The sequence below is a fragment of the Ambystoma mexicanum genome, chromosome 2q (genome assembly GCF_040938575.1).
Source record: "Ambystoma mexicanum isolate Mex_15411 chromosome 2q, UKY_AmexF1_1, whole genome shotgun sequence".
In the NCBI taxonomy this organism is placed as follows: Eukaryota; Metazoa; Chordata; class Amphibia; order Caudata; family Ambystomatidae; genus Ambystoma; species Ambystoma mexicanum.
This window is the reverse complement of record NC_090924.1, coordinates 1,037,662,885-1,037,671,850: the sequence shown is the minus strand read 5'-3', so window position 1 is coordinate 1,037,671,850 and position 8,966 is coordinate 1,037,662,885.

The window sequence follows — 8,966 nt, the reverse complement described above, 5'->3', positions numbered from 1 at the left end:
GTCTGGAAAAGGGGTTGCTGGGACTTTGAGTCCATCTGTAATGCCTGGTGTGTTGAATTCTGGAAGGGAAAATACTGTGCCTGAGAGGGGGTGAATACCCTACGAATCCCTTTCCACCTACCCTCTAAAGCACATTGGGTATCAGCCGGAACATCCTATATACATCAAAACTTTTCCTTCAAATGGATATGTACTTTTAAATGTAAAATATATCATTTCGATGCTTTTATTTTCTACGTTAAAACGTTACATGTAGCTGTCCAGTGCTGAAATTGCAGCACTGGCCAGCTCCTTTTAACGTTTTAATGTTTTTTTTGTATATGGGGGGGTTCTCTACCAGAACCCCCCAACCTCCATGCCCACCCTCCCTTAACCCTAACCCAACCCTAACTCTAACCGTAAACCTAATTCTAACCCTTGCCCTAAACCTAATTCTGACTCTTGCCCTAACCCCAACCCCAAACCTAGTTCTAACCCTTGCCCCAACCCTAATTCTAACCCTTGCCCTAACCCTAAAATCCATCGAATTTTATTAAAAGAAAAAGGCATTTTGGTGGAAAGGATTTTCGTTGAATACAATTCGATGGAACTGACTTAGATGCATTTGCATTCAATGAAAAGTTCAGATATCCCTAGTAACCTGTGGTTCGGCCCCCCGTTTGCAGGGCCCTACTGGGAATTCTTCAGAGTTCCTTTTAGCCCAGTCCAGCACTGCTTGTAACAGGACAGTTGGCATCTTGCATTAAACTGGTTGCAGTTGTATTGTGTAAGTGTTCTGCTCTTAGACTAGCTTTTCAGGGGATTCTGATATTTTTAAAATGAAAACTCCGTTTATTGGGTGGACATAAATATAAATGATCAGCACATTATGGGATGCCCAATGGAAACCCTTATTTATATATTTTTATGTCAAAAGTTCTTTTAATTCTGGATGATGTGCCCTTATTTAATGCCCCTCTCTTTGAATCCCCCTGGTCTCACTGAACCAAGAAGAAGGTTGTTTTGCAAAGTTAAAGATTTATTTGAAGAATTGAACTATATATCACACTTTTAGAGATATGAACAATATCTGAATATCACGCTTATGAATATGAACAATGATCAGCAATGGGTAATATGACAATATCAACAATCTCTTTAATCGAGTAGGAATAGGAAGAAGAATGCAGCAGAGAATACTTTGGTTGGGTTCAATGAATGCATTGATATGAAATTAATGCAGGACAGAAATGTAACTTGATATGAATTCAATCAAAACAATGTGATCACTCTTTCCCCCTGAATTGACTCAATCCCCCCAATATGCAATATGGAGATATGGAATGAGGGCACACAGGTTTCAGGAATAACAATCAACAATTGCAATTTCAATCCCGATTCCCCCCCAGCAAGCTGAGAGAGAACAGTAATGATTTTAAACAGATCAATTGCTTTTAGATGTGGTTTGAATTGGATGGGAATATGCTAAAATAATTTTTAATTCGCTAAGTGGGATTCAGAACTAGTGAGAGTTGCTTTGGATTGGGTCAGGTAAACACTAGCAATGATTATGTGAATGATTAGCAGATGGAAAACGAAATTCAGAAGTTGAAAGCAAGAAATAGCTATTTTAATATGGAGTGAAATTGAGCCAAGTGCAAATTCGCGTCACCTTTTCAGCGTGCGAGAAACGCGATTACGGAAACAGTATGGAATGTAGTTTTGGGTTCGTTTGAAAGCTGAGGATGTTAGCTTCAAGATGACGTTTAAATTTTGTTCCTAGCAGGTACGGTTCAAGAGTTAGAAGTTTTAGGGAAGGTAGATTTTTCTCAAAAAGGTCAAGATTTCAAATTGAAAGATGCGCTACTGAAGATTTAGAACAAAGATTTCTTAACACTAGGGAGTCTATGGAGCCGCAAACTACACGGACAGCACAGCCACCTATCCAGAGGCACCTCCGGGTGGTTTCTATCTGCCTGAGACGATTGCCTTTCTCCAGAAAATATATATTAACGCCAAGATGATTATCACTATGGTTATCACAGGATTATGTGGATGAGAGAAGAATTCAAGGTAGACAAAAGAGATTCTATAATGCAGTTATGGATAGGTTGAGATGGATTGAATAGGATTACTTTAAACTAAGATGACTATGGACAGTTCTATACTAAATACTCACTACTATGGCTTTGAAATGGAATGGGCCCGTCAAAGATCTAGTCAAAGGTTTGGCTTGGACTTCACTCGCCACCGGACAGGATTCAGGGTACCTGTACTCTGCTCTCAGCAAGGCACTCTGGTCTGCATGGCCTCTTGGACTGGATCCGACAGGTCGGTTCTGGGTACAGCTCTGCCCTATGAGTCTGGATCTTGGTTCTAGCACGGGGTTCTTAGCTTGAAGCAGCAAACCAGCTCAGCCAGGCTGTTGGATTTTATGGTGCCCCTTGGAAGTTTAGGGGTTAAAATCAGGTTGCTAGATTTTAAAGGCCTGTTGAAAAGGGTTCAGCTTTTTGGGTCAGGCCTCTGCTTCAGGGTTCTGGATTCTGGTTCTGGAGTCTGGATCTAGAGATGGGTTCTTCCTGCAGAGCGCTTCGCCGGTAGATCAGTGATGAGTGAAAGTGTGTGTCTGTGTGGGTCCTCAACAGTCCCCATTTATCCATTTTCCAAAGTGGGTGTGAGGCTGATTGTCTATGCCCAACCCTCTGATAGGTCAGAGAATTCCCTGTCCCCTGATTTGAGAAAGGAACAGTGTGTCATGATGTGTCAGAGTGATGCTGCCATTTACAATCTAGGGAAGAACCTCCCCTTACCCAGAAAATCTTAATCCCAAAAAACCTATTTTCAATATGCACAACTTGTTAATAATACATAATTACATGGCAGATTGACTAAGGTACGTTTCTGTCCAAATCTTATCTTCCTACGAGTTTTGGTTCATAAATGACAATTTTTCACGCTTTTGGTTGGTTAAACATTTTCAGATCTGTACAATTTTTTATACATACATGCATATACCCTCTGGGCATGTTCCTGTAATTTTTCATGTTCCTAGCATAATCACAATAGCTACAATATTAAACATTTTGTGGTTCAGTCTCTGAAATGTCGCAGATTCCAGATTAGTTTTAAACTGAGTGAATTTTTCATTTTAATAATCTCTACATTTCATATTTTTGTTAGTTCGGCACAATATTTTATACGTGTTTTCCCAAAACATAGTTACTTTAGTTTCCAATTTACATTTCCAGTCTGGCCCGCCTCCAAACTTGGCTGAGTCAGAGAGTCACCTGAGCTTCTTCCTGCCAGGGCAGTCAGTCACACCCGAATTAGCATTTTCATTCAGCTCAAGGGAGTCCTTTGTCTACACTCAGAGCAACCTGCCAGAGGGCCCCTCCCAGTTCCTTTCACACCAGCCTGCCAGTTTCTTAGCAGAGAGCAGGGGGAAGATTCATTTGTTTGGGAAAGGGTGTGGAATGTCTTTGAAGCTCAGTGTGGCTAACTTTAACTTTTAAACACGTCTAAAATTGTCTTGTCTTAAAATATAACTTACATTTTTAACAAATACATCAACCAATTTCTTAATTCAAGCCTTTTTAAAATATAGTTTTGAATTGTCTCCACCTCTTAGGCTTCTGATAGCAAGTCTTTTTTTGGCATGCTTTGAGTCCAATGTCCAACTTTACACATGACAGATTTTAGAAATCGCCAGCTTCTGACAGAGGTGAGTAACGTTTTTGCACCCATTTTTTACATATTTCTCCAAGCAAGCAATCTTCAATGTGGATTTTCTTCTGATAAGTGTACTTCTGTGGACATTGTATTTATGTGGATTCTTGAAGTAGAATGATGTTTAACACCCAACAAGGAGGTTGGATCTTTTGGGTGGTTTGTGAGCCATGATTTTTGCAAATTTGACAACCAAGAAAAACTGATTTTCACACAGCTCTGTGCGTCTTTTGCAATCAGCCTTGCTGTGTGGGCAGCCAAATGATGGGTTTTGGCAGTGGTCTCCTGTGTTACCACTGAGATAGGCAAAAGTGGTTTGGTGGCCTATTTTTCAGATTTTTACTGCGCACTTTTGGCTGATTCTTAGCGAGCAGCATGCTTTCCGGCGGCCATTCTGATGTTCCTGATGCAAGCAATGCACAGTAATGTTGCAGGGCCTGGACTAGTGGGTTGAAACATCCCACAAGCCCCCCTCTTGTGAATTGGCGTTGATCTTCTATCAATGGGAATTCGCAAGACTGGGATGTCAGTTTCATCTCTTCTGATTCCACAAATGGCAAAGTTGATCGTCTTTTCCTCCGTCAAAGGTGGAACGATCAGTTCTCCTCGCCAGTCCTGATGTGAGTATTGAGAGATACTCCGGGCCCCTCGGATCTTTCCTCCCAGTCCCCGGGTAGTCCTCCTTGGTTAGTCTCCATGGTTTCCAATCAACTATGATGACCTAGGATGACAAAGCAAAAGCATATTTGTAGACATTTCCCCACCACTATTAATGTCGTGGGGCGGACACATACATTTGATAAATCAGGACACATTTGTATTATTGTATTTTATAGGCTATATGTGGAATATATTACAGTTGGAATTTTATGGAACTGGAGTGGCCTCCTCTGGGGTTCCAGAAGACTCCTCCAGTTGCTGTAGAGTGTGCCTAGGATGGCAGCACTTTAGTTGATTAATATGGCCCTACTAATCTTCCCCTTCTGCCAAACTGCTTTTGGGGATGCAGATTTTGTAGGCGACTGCTGAGATTTTGTCTACAATTTCAAAAGGACCCCTCCAGGTAGGCAAACATTTGCGCTGTTTGGCCTGGTTCCTTTGGAAATTGTATAAGTAGACCCGGTCTCCTACATTGTATTCTTATCTAGTAGTCTAAGTCATAGTGGGTCTTCATGCTGTCGGCTGATCTTTCTAGATTTCGCTGAGCATAGGCCAAAGCATGTTGAAGGCGTTTTCTTAGATTTTCAACATACTCATGAGTTGTGGAGGCATTGATCAATGTCTGCTCTTGGGTTCTGTAGAGCAGGTGCTGGGGAAGCACCATCCTGCGTCCAGTCATCAGCTCAAACGGTGACATTTTAGTTGCAGATGAAGGGGTAGATCTGATGGCTATTAGGACAAGAGGTAATCGAATATCCCAACTTGGCCCAGAATCTGCCACAAACTTTTTTAATGTGCTCACAATTGTTCTATTATATCTCTCTACTGCACCACTAGAGGCTAGCCGGTAAGCAATGTGTAGCTTCCTTTTGACCCCAAGTATCTCCCACATCTTTGTCATTACTTTGCTGGTGAAATGGCTACCTCTGTCTTTCTCGATCCTTTGGGGTAGTCCAAAACGTGAAAAGATGTGGTTGATCATCAGGGCAGCTGTCGTTTCTGCCTTGCAGTTTGGGGCCGAGAGAGATTCCACCCATTTAGTAAACAAGCATGTCACGGTCAACATGTACTTGTTCCCCCTAGAGGAGCGAATCACGGGCCCGATAAAGTCGACTTGCAAATCTGACCATGGCAGTGTCATCCACCTCTTTTGGAGAGGTGCACGGTGTGTGAGGGATGTTGGCTGAAATTGTGCACACACAAGACACCCCTTCAAGTATTGGTCGAGGTCCTGCCCCATGTGTGGCCAGTATGCAACCTCTCAAGATTTCAAGTGTTGTATGAAACCCCCTATGATCGGCTATGGCCGCATCATGGGCGTGACTTAACATCAGGCTTCGGAATGAGGTAGGAACCACCCACTGATCATGGCCAGCTAGGGATTTCCTCACCAACAAACCGTCTTGGATTCAGAACATTTTTGGACATTTCAAAAACACTCCGAGGTCCTCTTTCCCTATGTAATCGGTATCCATCAGAGGAAAGTTCTCAGGGTCCTCAATGTGTTGATAAAACTTCCCAATTATTGGATCCCCCTTCTGAGCCGTAATCAAATCAGCATATGGGGTCTCCTTACTCCATTGTACAGTTGAGAGTTCATTGTGAGCATTTGTCTGGAACCTAATGATAGCAGTGACCTGGATTTCCCCCAACAGGGACTCGATCGCTATTAGATCCCCTTGGATGGCCCCGGTTTTGGCCAGCTGATCAGCTAAGTCATTTCTAGTTTTGTCTGGTCCCACTACTTTGGAATGACCCTTGATCTTTTTCCAGTAGATGGTTATCCCATTCGAGGTGACCATATCATCAATATTCTGAATTAATTTCCCATGTTTCAAGGGTTTGTTATTAGCACATAACATGCCTCTGGTTTTCCAGTTAATCAGGTGCTCTACAAACCAGTTCCGTACATAATCCGAATCAGTGATTATGACCAGTTCGCGGAGTTGATGTTGGACAGCAGTGAGGATGGCTTGATGCACAGCCATCAACTCTGCCACTTGACTACTTCGGGGACCAATCTTGTACCCAGCAGAGGGTTCTGGGGTCTCATTCACTAATGCATTCCCTACGCCGGCCACAAGTTCATTTTCCCCGTTGTTGTCAACATGGTAAGAGCATCCATCCACATACACAGTGGGCATTCCCTCACACTTGTCTTCTTGAAAGACTTTGTGTGGGGAATTGAGGTATGCCTCTATGCTGTCCTTGATTTTTAGACTCTCGTCCTCAAGACAGTTTTCTCTGGCACAATCATGCAAGTCAGCCAGACCTTGTGCGAGGGGACTCTTCTTGTTTTGGCCATATCTGACCTCCACAGGAAAGCCTCGCATTGACAGAATCCAGAAGTAATTTGGGAATTACTCACATTTCCGGCCTGGATTCTGTCACTTTGGAGATATTGCAGAGGCTGGTGTGGAGTCTCCACTATGATGATGTGTTCCCCCTGGATAAACGGGCGGTAATTCTTCAATGCCCACACCATTGCCAGGAGTGCCTTCTCACAGTCGTTGAATTTTTCCTCCACAGAGGATAAAGTTTTGCTCGCATAGGAGATTACTCTATTGACCTTGTCATGCTTTTGGTATAATACTGCAGTCAAGTATGTATTAGAGAACCCCGTCTCTAAGAAGAACTCTTTGTTTCTGACAGGGTAACCTAGGCAAGGCGCTTGCAAGAGGCTTCTTTTGAGTGGTCTTACTGCCTCGGTTGTTCTGGACCCCACTCCCACTTGACCCCCTGTTCAAAAGATGAATCAGGGGTCTTGTGATCTCTGCATAGCCCTCAATGAACTTTCTACTATAATAAGTCAGTCCAAGGAGGCTCCTTAGTTCCCGCAGAGTTGAGGGGTCTTTCAATTTCTGGAGTGCTTCCACTTTCTTTGCCTGGGGACAGAGACCCTGAGGAGTAATCTCATGCCCCAAGAAATTGACACGGGTTCTACACCACTGTGCCTTTTGAAAGGAAAGTTTTGCTCCAGCAGCCCTCAACTGTGTCAGAACATAACAGATCTCCGCTATGTGTTCCTCCACAGTGGAGCTTTTGATGAGTACATCATCTACATAGGCCAGGTTACCCCTTTCACCCAGGTCGGGCATGGCCTTATGTAGGAAAATGTTGAACTCACTGCCGGAGTTGATGTATCTGAAGGGAGTCCGGGTCCATGTGTACTGCTGGCCCCCAAAAGGTAAAAGCCAGCTTGTATTGGTCCTCCCTACGGACAGGTACAGTCCAGTATCCATTGGTCAGGTCTATTGCAGTGAATACCTGTGACCCCTGGATCTGGGCCAGCCCTTGGTCAATGTAGGAAAGAGGCCATCGGGAAGTATGGACCAGTTTGTTGAGCTCCCTAAGGTCGGCACAGAGTCTCCACTGGCCGTTTGGGCTTCAATATCCCCAGCACCGGATTATTGAAGGTGCTGCGGACTGGACGGATTATCCCATGGGACTCAAGGGTCTTCATTACTTTAGTAAGGGACTCCATTGACGCGAGAGGCAAGCAATATTGCTTCTCAAACACTGGAGTCATGCCAGGGTCCGTGGGAATTGTTGTGTGGCTGTTGGTGCGACCACAGTCATACGAGTCCACCGCAAAGAGACCTTGAAAATCCAAGAAAAATTGTTTCAACTTTTGCTTCTGCTCCAGAGTCTCACAGGCATCAGCTAGGTTGACTCTCTCTTCAACCATCTGCCTGAAGCCTGTTAAGACTTCTGGTTTCGCTATCTCAGCGGCCTACTCCAGCTGGGTGGAGAAGTCCCTGGTCAAAGCGCTGATTTGGACTGGTGGCTTCAGGTGGGGAAGGCAGTTCTTACGGACCTGGAAAATCACCTCATCCCTCCTGAAGTCACAAGTCCCATCTTCCTTACCATAAGGGCAGTAAGTGTACACCAGGAAGTTCCCCCCCCCCATGCCGGGTAAAGATCCTGTCTGGTGTTGTGTTGTCATCACTGTCACTGTCAAAACAGTCTTTGGGGATTGGTCCTAACAGTTCATTGCCTACATCTATGGAGAAATGTCGGTCATCAACCGCCATTCCAATAATGGTGCCTGCGGCTAGAGTGATACTCTTTAAGTCGCTGTTATCCACCTCTATTGGAATGGTGTCATGTTCTATATTGACTAGTGGTGTTGGGTTTACCCCCAACCCTTGCTGTTGGAGAGAAGCATTTAGATGAAGATAGGAATCAGGGTTTTTCAATTTGTGTCCTCTTAACTTTCACTTCCAGGGAGAATTGTCGGGTCCTTTCTGGGATGGTGACTTCCTCTCCAATCTGAATTTCAACTGCATAAGGCAGCAGTTGAGCTGACCTAAATGCTTTCTCTGGGTCATAAAAGCCCATGGGATTATCCGCTAATCGGGACCAAGCTTTGAAGTTTATTAGGTCCGAACTAATGGCAAAGCGATTGAGAATGTCACTGCCTAAGTAAAAGGCGGCAGTGACGTCTCGCACGACTCAACAATTTTGGACTATGCTCTTGTTGAAATCTATCTGTTGCTCCAGCTTTTTCTGGTTCTGCAGTAGGGAGTCCAAACTTTCTCGGTACTCCTGCAAGGTCAGAATTCTGTTTTCCTGGTCTGCCTTTTCCTGCTGTAGAATAC